Source organism: Papio anubis, chromosome 18 (assembly GCF_008728515.1).
Source record: "Papio anubis isolate 15944 chromosome 18, Panubis1.0, whole genome shotgun sequence".
In the NCBI taxonomy this organism is placed as follows: domain Eukaryota; kingdom Metazoa; phylum Chordata; class Mammalia; order Primates; family Cercopithecidae; genus Papio; species Papio anubis.
In genome coordinates this window covers 50,002,716-50,019,317 of record NC_044993.1, presented here as the reverse complement: position 1 = coordinate 50,019,317, position 16,602 = coordinate 50,002,716, and positions in this window count along the sequence as shown.

Here is a 16,602-nt window from a genome sequence, read left to right as displayed (position 1 = left end):
ATGGCAAAAAATAAGCAATGTTATTACTTTTAATGACAAACATCACAATTACCGTTGCACCAACCTAACATTTTTGCAGAGAAATAGTGCCCGTCTCAGAGTCCAGCAGTATGGGAACAGGCTTATATTCATGATAGCTTTCATCGTTGATAAGAATCTCTTGAGTTTACACAGAACTTTTCACATATGCACCTGACTCCGGCTTAGGTTTGTGCACTTGTTTCTTTTGAGCTTGTGTAGTTATATTTTATAGTGCTCTGGAGAAGGCAGAAGAGTTTGTATGTACATAAGAGGAAAGCACAATGTTATTGATAATAACAGTCTGCTCAGCCTGTATCTTCCCCCCACTTTGGAGACAGGGTCTCACTCTGTCATCCAGGATAGAGTGCGGCGGTGCAATCACAGTTCACTGCAACCTCCACCTCTCAGACTCAAGCCATCCTCCTGCCTCCTACTCAGGAGGTTTAATAACCTGCTAAGTAGCTGGAACTACAAGCATGCCATCACCACACCAAGCTAATTTTTGTATTTTTGGTAGAGACAGAATTTCAGTACGTTGCACAGGCTGGTCTCAAACTCCTGGGCTCAAGCAATCCACCTGCCTTGGCCTCCCAAAGTGTTGGGATTACAGGTGGGAGCCATCGCGCCCACTCAGCCTGTATCTTAGTGATGAGGATGGATCCCTTGACACATGGAGCCCATTTTCTAACAGGTGTCAGGGGACTCCTTTCCACAAGACTCCTGGCTCTCAATTGGATATGAGCTTGCTATGGACTGAATTATGTCCCTTAGAATCTGTATGTTGAAGCTCTAACCCCCAGTGTAATGGTACATAGAGATGAGATGGGGCCTTTGGGAGATAATTAGGTATAGATGAGGTCGTAAGGCTGGGATCCTCATGATGGGATTAGTGCCCTTATAAGAAGAGATACCAGAGAGCCATCTCTTTTTCTCTGTCTGCAAGCCAAGAGGAGAACCTTTGCCAGATCCTGATCGTGCTGGTTCCCTGATCTCAGACTCTAGCCACCAGAACTGTGAGAAGATAAATTTCTGTTGTCTAAGCCACCCAGTTTATGGGATTTTGTTATGGCAGCTGGAGCTAAGAATTCAAGCCAGGTGTGTTGGCTCAAGCCTGTCATCCCAACACTTTGGGAGGCTGAGGTGGAGGTTGCTTGAGCCCAGGAGTTCAAGACCAGCCTGGGCAACATAACGAGACCCTGTCTCCACAAAAAGTAAAAAATTAGCTGTGTGTCATAGTGTGTGCCTGTAGTACCAGCTACTTGGGAAGCTGAGGTGGGAGGATAAGTTGAGCCTGGAAGTTCTAGGCTATAATGAGCCATGTTTGAGCCACTACTTCTCTGGAGCAGGACCCCGTATAAAAAAAAAAAAGGCAGAACTCAAGTCGGCTAACATTTACAGTGTGTCTTTCATGCACCAGGCAATATGCTAAGCCCTGGAGACACGAAGAAAAAGAAGATTTAATCTTTGCCTTTAGGGAAATCATAGTTTAATAGGAAAGACTGCAAATTAGATTACGTTATCACACAGAGTTGTTATTCGAGTACTTAATTCCAATAGCGACTGAATCCAAAAGCCTCTTTGTATAAAGCCCACGTGGTAAATTTCCAGATTTTTTCCATATAAGCAAGAGTTATTCCTTGACAGCGCATACAGAAGGCAGTCCCCATGAACCCCCAGATTTTTTTTTCTCACAAATAGACCTAAGATAGCAAATACGGCAAAAGTTTCTTAAGAATGAGACCCTTTTAAGACAACGTTCCCCTTAAAGGTTGACATGTTCAGAATGACAAGTGTGCTGCTTAAAAATCTTACCTCTCAGATTTCCAATCTTTTCAGACTGGCCACCTGATGTTGTTACAGTCTTGCCAGTGCACCACAATGAAGCAGTCTCTCCTTGTGAAGTATCACTCAGAGTTAATTGTCTCAGGACCAAGAGAATTAAGGAGCATGGACACAAAAGGCGAGGTTGAAGCGAAAGTTTAATAAGTGAAAGAAGAAAGTTCCTTGCCACAGAGAGGGGACCTGGAAGAAGGCTGCCATTTTTACAGTTGAATGCAAAGGCTTTTATAAGAAACCAGTGAGGGTTGGGTGTCTCATTTGCATAATGCATGAATTTCTGGTAGCTCCACCCCATCCTCCTAGTGCACATGTGGGCCCTTAGCTCGAATTACTCCATATTGTTTTGCTCCCCTTACTGCATATGTGTCAGGGAATGGAATTTTCCACTGCAGGGCATGTCTGGGGAAGTCATCTGTGTAGCCTTTCTTATCTGTGCAGCTGTGGGCATGTCTTAGGCAAGGCCCGCTGTGCAAGTTTCTTATCTGTGTCTGCAGGTAGCTCTTTTGTTTGAACTGAGGACCCTCCCTAACTGCACCCTGACCTGTTTCTTCCTTTCTCCTTTCGCAAGGTAACCCCAAAAATCATGCCCTCCAGATAGCAGAGATTAAGAGGGAGTATCTGCACTTAGTTACAAGTCAAGATCTCAAGGACATAAAACAAGAAGAGTGGAAAATCTCATCTGGTTTTCATTTCAGGGACCCATAGCAAAGTTTATCTTAACAGACACAGGTCTAGTCAGAACTACAAAGCTGACTGGTCTGCAGGGCCAGCTCAAACTGCAGGCTTATAGGCTTTCCAGGTCCATGCTCTACTTCATGCCCCTCTTTACAACAGAACAACACAGAAGGACAAGGACAAAGAAAAATGGCAACAACAAAAGGCTGTTTCTGAGGGGAAAGGGATCAAATGACATGAATATTCACACTACCAAGTAGCAAAAGTATACCAGAGACATCACACCCCAAGACTAGTCACACAGATCCTTTTTTTTTTTTTTTTTTTTTGGGCCATTAATCAAACCTTGCAGAGGAGACAGATAGTGATTTTTACTGTTCGCTCAACTGGTTTGCACAGAGGACCAGGCCAGGAGCCTGGCTGGTAAGAAATTATCACACTTTTGCCAGTGTGTCAGTTTCCTGGGTTCCGTTTATTGTGGCTTCCTGAAAAAAAGAACAATTTTGATGATCTTGCTCACAGCACCATAACTGTGGGGTCCACGGCCCTTTGCTCCCCGAAGTTTCACTGAAAGTTACTGAGGTAGATTGATTAATAGAAGAATGGCATACAAATTTATTTAACATGTATATACAGAAGCCTTCAGAATGAAGACTCAACTTCCCAAATAGACTGTAAAAGGAAGATACATCTCGAGACCCCAAATTCACTAAGCTAAAAGGAAAAGTCAAGCTGGGAACTGGGTGACACAAACCTGCTTCCCATTTGGTTCCTAAATAAGATGGCGACAAAGATAAAAAGCTACATACCTCCCTCACATTTTGCCCATAATGAAATTCCTTGTAGACCCCAAGATCTTTACCCTAAATCATTTCTGTTGAATTTCACATTGAATGTAAATTAATAGTTTATCTGCCCAAGTGAGGACCATAAGATAGAGCTCAAAGTCATCCCTCCACTCACCTGAGACAAATGCATATCTGATTACTTCCCCTGACCTACTGTCTATGTTATCTTATGTAAAACTACAGATTCACTGAGCCAGAGGAAGGCAGGAATGACTATTTCCTTTACCCACCTCTCACGTGAAAATTGTGGATTCCCTCAATATCTGCCCTTTCTCCTTGAAGCCCTCAAAATAATTTTTGGAGAAAGACATAGACCCGTCTCCTGGTGTGCATCGGGAGCAACTTTGGCAAATCTGAAAGGATTGAGACTTGCCTCGATCATTTTCTTGAGATTATAGAAAGGATGGGGGCGTGGATCCTGGTAAAATAGGTTATGGGAGTGGGGAGAAGAGGAATTCTATTGAGGGGCAAAAGATGATGACCAGGGAACAGAAATTAACATGTAAATAATTCTCTTTGGAATTCACATGATCCTTGGAGACAGTCCTTATCTTCAAAGGGGGTCTGTTCATATGTGGTTACATTTTTGGTCTTCTTTTGTGCAATGGAGAATAAGAGGTGGGGGAACTAGAACACTTGTCCTCAGCAGGTCAGTCCTATCTCTGCATAGATAAGGAAAAATCTCTTCCAGTACTTGATGGTCTCTGAGGGTTTTTAATTTAAAATACTCATTATACCAGGGAGCCATATTTTGGGGTAAAATATTTTGATATCCTTCCGTGTGGCTGGCAAGATGGCCAAATAGGACCAGCTTTGGTCAGCAGTTCCCAGTGAGATCAACGCAGAAAGTGGGTGATTTCTGCATTTCCAACTGAGGTACCCGGCTCATCTCATTGGGACTGGTTAGACAGTGGGTGTAGCCCATGCAGGGCGAGCCGAAGCAGGGTAGGGTGTCGTCTCACCTGGGAAGCACAAGGGGTCGGGGAATTCCCTCCTCTAGCCAACGGAAACCCTGAGGTACTGTGCCATGAGGAATGGTGCTATTCAGCCCGGATTCTATGCTTTCCCCACGGTCTTTGCAACCTGCAGACCGAGAGATTCCTTCAGGTGCCTATACCACCAGGGCTCTGGGTTTCAAGCACAAATCTGGGTGGCTGTTTGGGCAGACACTGAGCTAGCTGTAGAAGTTTTTTTCTTTTAATACTCCAGTGGCACCTGAAATGCTAATGAGACAGAACCATTCACTCCCCTGGAAAGCAGGCTGAAGACAAGTAGCTTAGTGGTCTAGCTCAGCAGATGCCACCTCCACAGAACCCAGCAAGCTGAGATCTACGGGCTTGCAATTCTCGCTGCCAGCACAGCAGTCTAAAGTTGACCTGGGGTGCCCGAGCTTGGTGGTGGGAGGGGCATCTACCATTGCTGAGGCTTGAGTAGGCGGTTTTCCCATCACAGTGTAAACAAAGCCCCCTGGAAGTTCGAATTGGGTGGAACCCACCACAGCTCAGCAAAGCTGCTGTAGCCAGACTTTCTCTCTAGATTCCTCCTCTCTGGGCAGGGCATTTCTGAAAGAAAGGCAGCAGCCCCAGTCAGGGGCTTATAGATAAAACTCCCATCTCCCTGGGACAGAGCACCTGGGGGATGGGGCAGCTGTGGATGCAGCTTCAGCAGACTTAAACGTTCCTGCCTGCTGGCTCTGAAGAGAGCAGGGGATCTCCCAGCATAACGCTCAAACTCTGCTAAGGGACAGACTGCCTCCTTAAGTGGGTCCCTGACCCTTGTGCCTCCTGACTGGGAGACAGCTCCCAGCAGGGGTCGACAGACACCCCATACAGGAGAGCTCCAGCTGGCATCAAGTGGGTGCCCTTCTGGGATGAAGCTTCCAGAGGAAGGAACAGGCAGCAATCTTTGCTATTCTGTAGACTCCATTGGTGATATCCAGGGACACAGGGTCTGGAGTGGACCTCCAGCAAACTCCAGCATATCTGCAGCAGAGGGGCCTGTTAGAAGGAAAACTAACAAACAGAAAGGAATAGCATTGACTTCAACAAAAAGGACGTCCACATAAAACCCCTACCAAAGGTCACCAACATTAAAGACCGAAGGTAGATAAATGTATGAAGATGAGGAAAAACCAGCACAAAAGACTGAAAATTCCAAAAACCAGAACACCTCTTCTCCTCCAAAAGATCACAACTCCTAACCAGCAAGGGAACAAAACTGGACAGAGAATAAGTTTGACAAATTGACAGAAGTAGGCTTCAGAAGGTGGGTAATAACAAACTCTTCTGAGCTAAAGGAGCATGTTCTAACCCAAAGCAAGGAAGCTAAGAACCTTGAAAAAAGGTTAGAGGAATTGCTACCTAGAATTACCAGTTTAGAGAAGAACATAAATGACCTGATGGAGCTGAAAAACACAGCACGAGAAATTTGAAAAGCATACACACTTATCAATAGTCGAATCGATCAAGCAGAAGAAGAAAAGATATAAGAGATTGAAGATCAACTTAATGAAATAAAGTGTGAAAACAAGATTAGAGAAAAAAGAATGAAAAGGAACTAACAAAGCCTCCAAGAAATATGGGACTATGTGAAAAGATCAAAGCTACATTTGATTGTTGTACCTGAAAGTGAGGGGGAGAATGGGACCATGTTGGAAAATACTCTTCAGGATATTATCCAGGAGAACTTCCCCAACCTAGCAAGACAGGCCAACATTCAAATTTAGGAAATACAGAGAACACCACAAAGTTAATCCTTGAAAAGAGCAACCCCAAGACACATAATTGTCAGATTCACCAACGTTGAAATGAAGGAAAAATGTTAAGCGTAGCCAGAGAGAAAGGTCAGGATACCCACAAAGGGAGGCCCATCAGACTAACAGTGGATCTCTTTGCAGAAACCCTCCAAGCCAGAAGAGAGTGGGGGCCAATATTCAACATTCTTAAAGAAAAGAATTTTCAACCCAGAATTTCATATCCAGCCAAACCAACCTTCATAAGCAAAAAAGAAATAAAATCCTTTACAGACAAGCAAATGCTGAGATTTTGTCACCACCAGGCCTGCCTTACAAGAGCTCCTGAAGGAAGCACTAAATATGGAAAGGAAAAATGAGTACCAGTCACTGCAAAAACATACAAAATTGCAAAGACTATCGACACTATGAAGAAACTGGATCAACTAACAGGCAAAATAACCTGCTAGCATCATAATGACAGCATCAGATTCACACATAACAATATCAACCTTAAATGTAAATGGGCTAAATGCCCCAATTAAAAGACACAGACTGGCAAATTGGATAAAGAATCAAGACCCATTGGTGTGCTGTATTCAGGAGACCCATCTCACGTGCAAAGACACACATAGGCTCAAAATAAAGGGAAGGAGGAATATTTACCAAGCAAATGGAAAGCAAAAAAAAAAAAAAAAAAAAAAGCAGGGGTTGCAATCATAGTCTCTGCTAAAATACACTTTAAACAAACAAAGATCAAAAAAGACAAAGAAGGGCATTACATAATGGTAAAGGGATCAATGAAACAAGAAGAGCTAACTATCCTAAATATATATGCACCCAATACAGGAGCACCCAGATTCATAAAGCAAATTCTTAGAAACCTACAAAGAGACTTTGACTCCCATACAGTAATAGTGGGAGACTTTAACAGCCCACTGTCAATATTAGCCAGATCAACAAGACAGAAAATTAATAAGGATATTCAGGACTTGAACTCAGCACTGGACCAAGCAGACCTGATAGACATCTACAGAACTCTCCACCCCAAATTAACAGAATATACATTCTTCTCAGGACTACATTGCACTTATTCTAAAATTGACCACATAATTGGAAGTAAAACACTCCTCAGCAAATGCAAAAGAATGGAAATCATAATAAATAGTCATTCAGACCACAGTGCAATCAAATTAGAATTCAGGATTAAGAAACTCACTCAAAACTGCACAACTACATGGAAACTGCACAATCTGCTCCTGAGTGACTGCTGGGTAAATAACGAAATTAAGGCAGAAATAAATAAGTTGTTTGAAACCAATGAGAACAAAGACACAATGTACCAGAATCTCTGGGACACAGCTAAAGCAGTGTTTAGATGGAAATTTATAGCACTAAATGCCCACAGGAGAAAGTGGGAAAGATCTAAAATCAACACCCTAACATCACAATTAAAAGAACTAGAGAAACAAGAGCAAACAAATTCAAAAGCTAGTAGAAGACAAGAAATAACTAAGATCAGAGCAGAACAGAAGGAGATAGAGACACACAAAATCCTTCAAAAAATCAATGAATCCAGGAGCTGTTCATTTTAAAAAGACTAACAAAGTAGATAGACTGCTAGCCAGACTAATAAAGAAGAAAAGAGAGAAGAATCATATAAACATAATGAAAACGATAAAGCGATAAACCGCTGATCCCACAGAAATACAAACTACCATCAGAGAGTACTATAAATACCTCTACCCAAATAAACTAGAAAATCTAGAAGAAATAGATAAATTTCTGGACACATATACCCTCCTAAGACTAAACTAGGAAGAAGTCGAGTCACTGAATAGACAAATAACAGGTTCTGAAATTGACATGGTAATTAATAGCCTACCAAGCAAAAAAAGCCCAGGACCAAACAGATTCACAGCCAAATTCTACCAGAGGTACAAAAAGGAGCTGGTACCATTTCTCCAGAAACTATTGCAAACAATAGAAAAAGAGGGACTCCTCTGTAACTTATTTTATGAGGCCAGCATCATCCTGACACCAAAATCTGGCAGAGATGCAACAAAAAAAAAAAAAAGAAAGAAAGAAAATTTCAGGCCAATATCCTTGATGAACATCAATGTGAAAATCCTCAATAAAATACTGGCAAACTGAATCCAGCAGCACATCAAAAAGCTTATCCACTGTGATCAAGTCAGCTTCATCCCTGGGATGCAAGGCTGGCTCAACATATGCAAATCAATAATCATAATCCATCACATAAAGAGAACCAATGACAAAAACAACATGATTACCTCAATAGATGGAGAAAAGGCCTTCGATAAAATTCAACACCCCTTCATGCTAAAAGCTCTCAATATACTAGGTATTGATGGAACTTTATCTCAAAATAATAAGAACTATTTGTGACAAACCCACAGCCAATATCATAGTGAATGGGAAAAAGCTGGAAGCGTTCCATTTGAAAACTGGCATAAGGCAAGGATGCCCTCTCTCACCACTCCTATTCAACATAGTATTGGAATATCTGGCCAGGGCAATCAGACAAGAGAGAGAAATAAACAGTATTCGAATAGGAAGAGAGGAAGTCAAATTATCTCTGTTTGCAGATGACATAATTGTATATTTAGAAAACCCCATCGTCTCAGCCCAAAATCTCCTTAAGCTGATAAGCAGCTTCAGCAAAGTCTCAGGATACAAAATCAACATGCAAAAATCACAAGCATTTCTATACACCAATAATAAACAAATGGAGAGTCAAATCATGAGTGAACTCCTATTTACAATTGCTACAAAGAGAATAGAATACCTAGGAATAGAACTTACAAGGGATGTGAAGGACCTCTTCAAGGAGAGCTACAAACCACTGCTCAAGGAAATAAGAAAGGGCACAAACAAATGGAAGAACATTCCATGCTCATGGATAGGAAGAATCAATATCATGAAAATGGCCATACTGCCCAAAGTAGTTTATAGATTCAATGCTATCCCCATTAAGCTACCATTGACTTTCTTCACAGAATTGGAAAAAACTACTTTAAAGTTCATTCATATGGAACCAAAAAAGAGCCCATATAACCAAGACAATCCTAAGCAAAAAGAACAAAGCTGGAGGCATCATGCTACCTGACTTCAAACTATACTACAAGGCTACAGTAACCAAAACAGCATGGTACTGGTACCAAAACAGACATATAGACCAATGGAACAGAACAGAGGCATCAGAAATAATGCCACACATCTACAATCATTTGATCTTTGACAAATCTGATGAAAACAAGCAATGGGAAAAGGATTCCCTATTTAACAAATGGTTTTGAGAAAACTGGCTAGCCATATGCAGAAAACTGAAACTGGACCCCTTCCTTACAACTTACACAAAAATTAGCACAAGATGGATTAGAGACTTAAATGTTAGACCTAAAACCATAAAAACCCTAGAAGAAAATCTAGGCAATACCATTCAGGACACAGACATGGGCAAAGACTTCATGACTAAAACACCAAAAGCAAGGACAGCAAAAACCAAAATTGATAAATGGGATCTAATTAAGAAACTATCAGCAGAGTGAACAGGCAACCTACAGAATGGGAGAACATTTTTGCAATCTATCCATCTGACAAAGGGCTAATATCCAGAACCAACAAGGAACTTTAACAAATTTACAAGAAAAAAAATAAGCCATAAAAAGTGGGCAAAAGATATGAACAGACACTTCTCAAAATAAGACATTTATGTGGCCAAGAAACATATTTTAAAAAGCTCATCATCACTGGTCATTAGAGAAATGCAAATCAAAACCACAGTGAGATACCATCTCACGCAGGTGGAATGGCAATCATTAAAAGTCAGGAAACAACAGATGCTGGAGAGGATGTGGAGAAATAGGAACACTTTTGGTGGGATTGTAAATTTACCATTTTTACAATGTTTACACAATGTTTAACCATTGTGGAAGACAGTGTGGTAATTCCTCAAGGATCTAGAACCAGAAATACCATTTGACCCAGCAATGCCATTACTGGGTATATACCCAAAGGATTATAAATCAGTCTACTGTAAAGACACATGCACATGTATGTTTATTGCAGCACTGTTCACAATAGCAAAGACTTGGAACCAACACAAATGTGCATCAGTGACAGACTGGATAAAGAAAATGTGGCACATATACACCATGGAATACTATGCAGCCATAAAAAAGGGATGAGTTCACGTCCTTTGCAGGGACATGGATGAAGCTGGAAATCATCATTCTCAGCAAACTAACACAGGAACAGAAAACCAAACACTACATGTTCTCACTCATAAGTGGAATTGAACAGTGAGAACACATGGACACAGGGAGGGGAACATCACACACTGGGGCCTGTTGTGGGGTGGGTGGCTAGGGGAGGGGTAGCATTAGGAGAAATACCTAATGTAGATGATGGGTTGATGGGTGCAGCAAACCACCATACCACGTGTATACCTATGTAACAAACCAGCACTTTCTGCACATGTATCCCAGAACCTAAAAAAAGTATAATTAAAAAATATATATATTTTGATATCCTTCCACTACATTCCAAAGTCTTCCCTAGGTGACCTCTAACTGAAGCAAAATTTTGACATTCATAATGACTCAAGGTATCAAAAAGAATAGAAATATTTTTAAAAATTAAAAATTAAACATTTGTAAAGACATTTATTATATTTTCGGAAAAAATAGAAAATTCCTGAAAAGCAGAAAGAAAAATTTAAAAATAATCCATAATTTTACCATCTACGGATAATGACTATTTACATTTTAATGTAATGTAAATGTACATTTTCTTCAGGACATTATTTTATGCACAGTGTTTTTACATAATTATATCCATTGTCTATATGTAATTTTTATGTTTTTTTCTAGTTACTATTATATCATAAGCATTTTCTGCGTTATACAGTCATTGTGAACACTGCAGTTTATGACTTCATAATGTTCCACACAAGGACTGTGGCATGGATTGTTTAACCAAACATTCAAATTTTAAAATGCTTATCTCAGTGTTACTTATACTGTTATAATGCTGATCTTGTTGAATAAACTCCCATGTCCCCTCCCCCACCCACCACCAAAATTTTGGGTTATTTCATTAAGTGATACATTTCAGTGTGTCATTACTGCTCAATGGTTGTGACCATTTTAAGGCATTCAATGCACATTTACAAATTACTCTCTTAAAAAAAGCCTATGCCAATTTACACTGAGCTGCAGTTTAAGAAAATTACTACATTTTGCTACAGTTTTGCTAATATGCCTATTATCATTTAGAAAGACTAGCTAATTTGAAAGGCACGAAATGTTGTTTTTATTTGCATGGCTTTGATCAGTAGATATTTTGAAAAGAAAACTGTCCATGTTTGTTAAACAGTGGCATTTCCCCTTTGGGAGAAATATCTGTGGTGTCTGTTCTTTACTCATTTGTTGGCTTATTATTATTATTTTTTACAGATTTGTATTAATTGAAAATTATAAATACATGGTTCTTTTTGGTATCATTTCAAATGTATTTCCTGGCTGTTGTTCTCCTTTTAAGTTTGATTAAGCTTTTTATGTACAGAAGATTAAAATTTTTTGTAATCACATCTGTCCATCTTTTCCTTTGTGAATTTTGAATCTCTTAATTCTAGACACTCCCTCTCTTTCCAGAAGCTTGACAATATTAATTTCTTTTTTTTATAGTTTGTTTACTCTTTGATTAAAAAAATAAGTCTTTGATCTGTTTGGAAATTGTTTCAGTATATAACGTTGAAGGGAGTTTTCACATGGCTAGTCAAAGATTCCAGTATAATTTATTCAACAATTTTGTTTTTTTTCTTATCATATGATAAATTTTCACATGTAATGAAGTATAATCTAGGCTATCTGTTATGTTTGGTTGGATCAATATACCACACTGTTTCAATCACTATATTTTCAAAGTCTGTTTAATCATCTGTTCATGTGAGTTTTGGGGTGTGTACGGTTTGGCTCTGTGTCCCCACTCAAATCTCATCTTGAATTGTAATTTCCATATGTTGAGGGAGGGACTTTGTGAGAGGTGATCGGTTCATGGGGGTGGTTTCCGCCATGCTGTTCTCATGACAGTGAATGAATTTTCATCAGAGCTAATGGTTTTAAAGTGTGGCACTTCCTTATTCTCTTGCTCTATTTCCTGTCACCTTATAAAGAAAGTACTTGCTTCTCTTTTGCTTATGCCGTGATTGTAAGTTTCCTGAGGCTTCCCAAGCCATGTGGCACTGTGAGTCAAGCAAACCTATTTCCTTTCTAAATTACCTAGTCTAGGGTGTTTCTTTACAGCAGTGTGAAAATGGAATAATACAGCACGGTTCAAGTTCAAGGAGAGAAAACTGTTTTTGAATGAGCTACGCTTTGTTTTATTCTTTTTGCTTGGCTCAAGGTAAGAAACTGTTCAAAAACAGCACCCATGACAATGAGATCCTTAACTGAGTGTCCTGTTCTTATTTTTGTTTATTTACTTATTTATTTTTCAGACAGGGTCTCACTGTATCACCCAGGCTAGAGGGCAGTGGTGCAATCATAGCTCACTGCAGCCTCTACATCCAGGACTCAAGCAATCCTCCCACCTCAGCCTCCCATGTAGCTGGGACCACAGGTGTGTGCCACTATGCCCGGCTAGACCTTTGATTTTTTTGTAGAGATGGGGCCTTGCTATGTTGGCCAGGCTGGTCAAAATTACCAGACCCCAGGTTCTACAAAATCTCCTGGGCTCAAGTGATCCTCCTGCCTTGGCCTCCTGAAGTGCTGAGATTATAGGTGTGAGCCACTGTCCCAAGCCTGAATTTTTACATATACATTTTCTCTTTTCTCCCTTTTTCTCTTTGCTTACTTTATGTTTAGCTTCTTGAAAATGAAATGGTAACTTTGCTCTCTTTCCTTCCATGAGGCGCCCCCTTGCACAATGTCCTTTCATCTAATTATATGTTTGTTTAGAAGTTCCAGGGACTGAGTCTTAAAACAATACAGGCCCCTATGGAATTCTTCCCCACTCGGAGATTACCTCAAGGCTGCAGTTAATTTACAACCTGATTGTGCCTAAGATGGTGCCAGCCCATTCACCAGATGGGGCAATAGCTCAAGTTAAGTCATCGGAGCAAGCCATGTAGACCAGCAACTCCTCAGGCCTCTTGCATGCCTCCCATACCCAGCTCCCCTTTTTTTAAGCTCTTGCATTCTGTCCGAAATTCTAAATGATTTCTTCAAGGCATGAAGACTTGGCCATTTCCCTACTGCTAGTTCTGTATTAAAGTTACTTTCCTCTCACCACATTGCATCTTTGTTATTTGACTTTGCGAGAGGTGAGCAGCCAAACCTGTGTTTGGTTACACTCAGCACAAAGATAAAGAAGGAAGCCAATGTCAACGAGCCTCATATCCTTCCAATCTGATCTCTGACTCTTGAAGAGGATTTTGAGTCTAGATTTTCTTCTGCAGGCCACCCTGACTTGTGGGAGCTTAGTAGAAAGGATGACCTTCCTAGAGGTATGTTTTATTCCTACCTCTGTGATGGGCAGTCATTGTAGATCTCTTAGGCAACCAGAAGTTGTCCCTTTACTAACTATCCTTCTACTTACCGCTACCTGAATGTTCTGCTTTCCTCTCCAGCCTGCAAACACTTCACCATTGGGGTACTCATTGATCTGCTTTATTTTCCAGAGGATTTCATTTCTTCTCCATTTGAGGCTGAGGCCCCTCCCAAGGTCAAAACCTTATACTAGAATCCTTTGAATACATTCTTATCTACTTCCTTCCAGACCTGATGATTTTCAGCTTTTTGTTACTTCTAATCTTGCTCATGCAATCTCAGGTCCTTTGCTACATACAGTGGGCCTTGGAAGGGCTATATTGGGAGGATACAGAATCGTGATAGGGAGAGGGACCAAGGAGGTATTACAAAAGAATTTCCCCCTCCCCAGGCCATCTGAATGCAACTCTAGGTGTCCCAAAAGTTAAAGGAGCAATGTTCAATATGTACACTGTCCACAATGCTCAGGCAGGAGCTTCCTGTCGACAGGGCAAACAAACTGTGGGAAATTAATCCTCCACACTATCTGCAGGCCAGCTCAGACATGTCATCCTCTCATTTAGCTATAGAACCTGCCCTTCTCTGTTTATTGTTTTGAAAGTTTAGGGTTCAGATTCTCAGAAGGTATGCCTTTAAAAATCCTTCAGAACAAGTCCACGAAAAATCTGAGTAGATCATATCACTGAGGATGAGGGTCAGCAAAGATACCATGTGCAGGAAATGTCCTGGGTAGGATTCATTCGTTCACTTCTTCACTCGTTCATTGGTTTGTTCGTTTATGTGGCAAATACTCCCCAAGTCCCTGCTGTATGGCAGGCATCATTCTCATTCTAGGAACTTGTGATCTAGTGGTGAAATTATTACCTGGTGTAATGCCTACATGACATAGCTGAATTTCTACCCTGCCCTAACTCTGTTTATCTTTAAGAAACAGGATACCTGTGATTAAAAATTTCCCTTTGTAACCAGACCAATTGAGACTGATTAGTTGACTGAATGACCTGAAGAAGACCTCAGACTTCATTATAATCTCATTTCCATGCTAAATGACACTCCCACCAGCGCCATGACAGTGGATAATTGCCATGATGATTGGAAGAAGCCATAAAAGGAGAAAAAAGAAGGCAGCACCCCAGTTTCAGGAAGTTCACCACCCATTTCCAGAAAACACACGAATATTCCTTCCCTCACTTTTAAGTCCAACCCCTTCATCAGAAAAAACGCATACTCTTAGTTCCTCACTCCTCACTAGTCAAGAAGTTGATTTGTGAGCCAAGCTCCTGCTTCTTTTATTTTTTTTTTTTTATTTTTGAGACACAGTCTTGCTCAGTCACCAGGCTGGAGTGCAGTGGTGCAATCTTGGCTCACTGCAAGCTCTGCCTCCTGAGTTCAAGTGATTCTCCTGCCTCAGCCTCCCGAGTAGCTCGGACTACAGGCACCCGCCACCACACCTGGCTAATTTTTGTATTTTTAGTAGAGACCGGGTTTCACCGTGTTAGCCAGGATGGTCTCAATCTCTTGACCTCGTGACCCACCCACCCACGTTGGCCTCCCAAAGTGCTTGGATTACAGGTGTAAGCCACTGCGCCCGGCCCCAAGCTCCTGCGTCTTAATTCCACGGCCATTGAATAAAGCCTGCACTGCTTGATGCTCATTTTCAGTTCTGCATATCGTCTTCATGGCGCCAAACAGGGAAAGACCCAATTTTGGGGGAAAGAATGGCTTTGTCAGTAACAAAATCAGGCTAGTCTAGTCTCTAGTCAAACCAAATGGAGGAGAGAGGTAATACAATATGCTGTTTCTCCTTTTATTTTTTACTTTTCAAATACTTTATAAGTATTTTCTGCATAAATACTTATAAAAATATGGAAATAAATTCTTGTGGTTTATTGATAACCAGTGGGGATACCTTCCACTCGGGCAACACCGTGGGGAGCTGCGTGACGTCTACGTCTGGTGACTCTTCTATAAATGATTCTGCTCATCACTGCCTTTCGAGAAGGAATGGTTTCACACCCACTGGGAATCCGTAGCTGGAGTACTTTGCTAATAAAACAACCAAATAACAGATAACTGTCCAGCAGTTTTCCCTGCATGAATTAGAGAAACTGGAAGCTTTCAAGGCAATGGCAGAATCTTCGCTTGTAGATCCACCCAATGTGTCAGCTTGTTTGAAAGTAAAGAAAGTATTTTATTTATTTCCCCTAAGGTGCTAAAAAAAAAAAGGGAGGGGGGGAAATTGCTTGAACATTTAAACAAGGAACTTTCCAGATGAGTTATAAATGCTTTATGAGCTTAATGGATAGTTGGGAAATTCTTAATAATAAGCTACAATCTCTTGACTTCTTTATTTGATTCAAAAAATCTTTATTTAGCTGGGTGTGGTGGCTCATGCCTGTAATCCCAGCACTTTGAGACGCTGAGGTGGGTGGATCGCTTGAGCCCAGAAGTTTGAGACCGTTCTGGGCAACATCGCAAGACCTCGTCTTTACTAAAAATTTTTTAAAAGTAGCCAGATGTGATGGTGCGCACCTGTGGTCTCAGCTACTTGGGAAGCTAAAGTGGGAGGATCACTTGAGCCTGGGAGGTTGAGGCTGCAGTGAGCTGTGATTGTGCCGCTGCAAGACCTTCTCTACTAAAAAAAAAATAGCTAGATGTGGTGCACACCTGTGGTCCTAGCTACTTGGGAGGCTAAAGTGGGAGGACCACTTGAGCTTGGGAGGTCGAGGCTGCAGTGAACTGTGATTGTGCCATTGCACTTCAGCCTGGGCAACAGACCTTATCTCAACACAAAATCTATTTAGTCATAGCCTATTATTAGCCTTGCATAGTGTTGGACATATAGTAGGCCCTAAGTAAAATTTTTTTTGAATAGATCACTGTGACAGATTCTGAAGTTATAAGACGCTGCCAT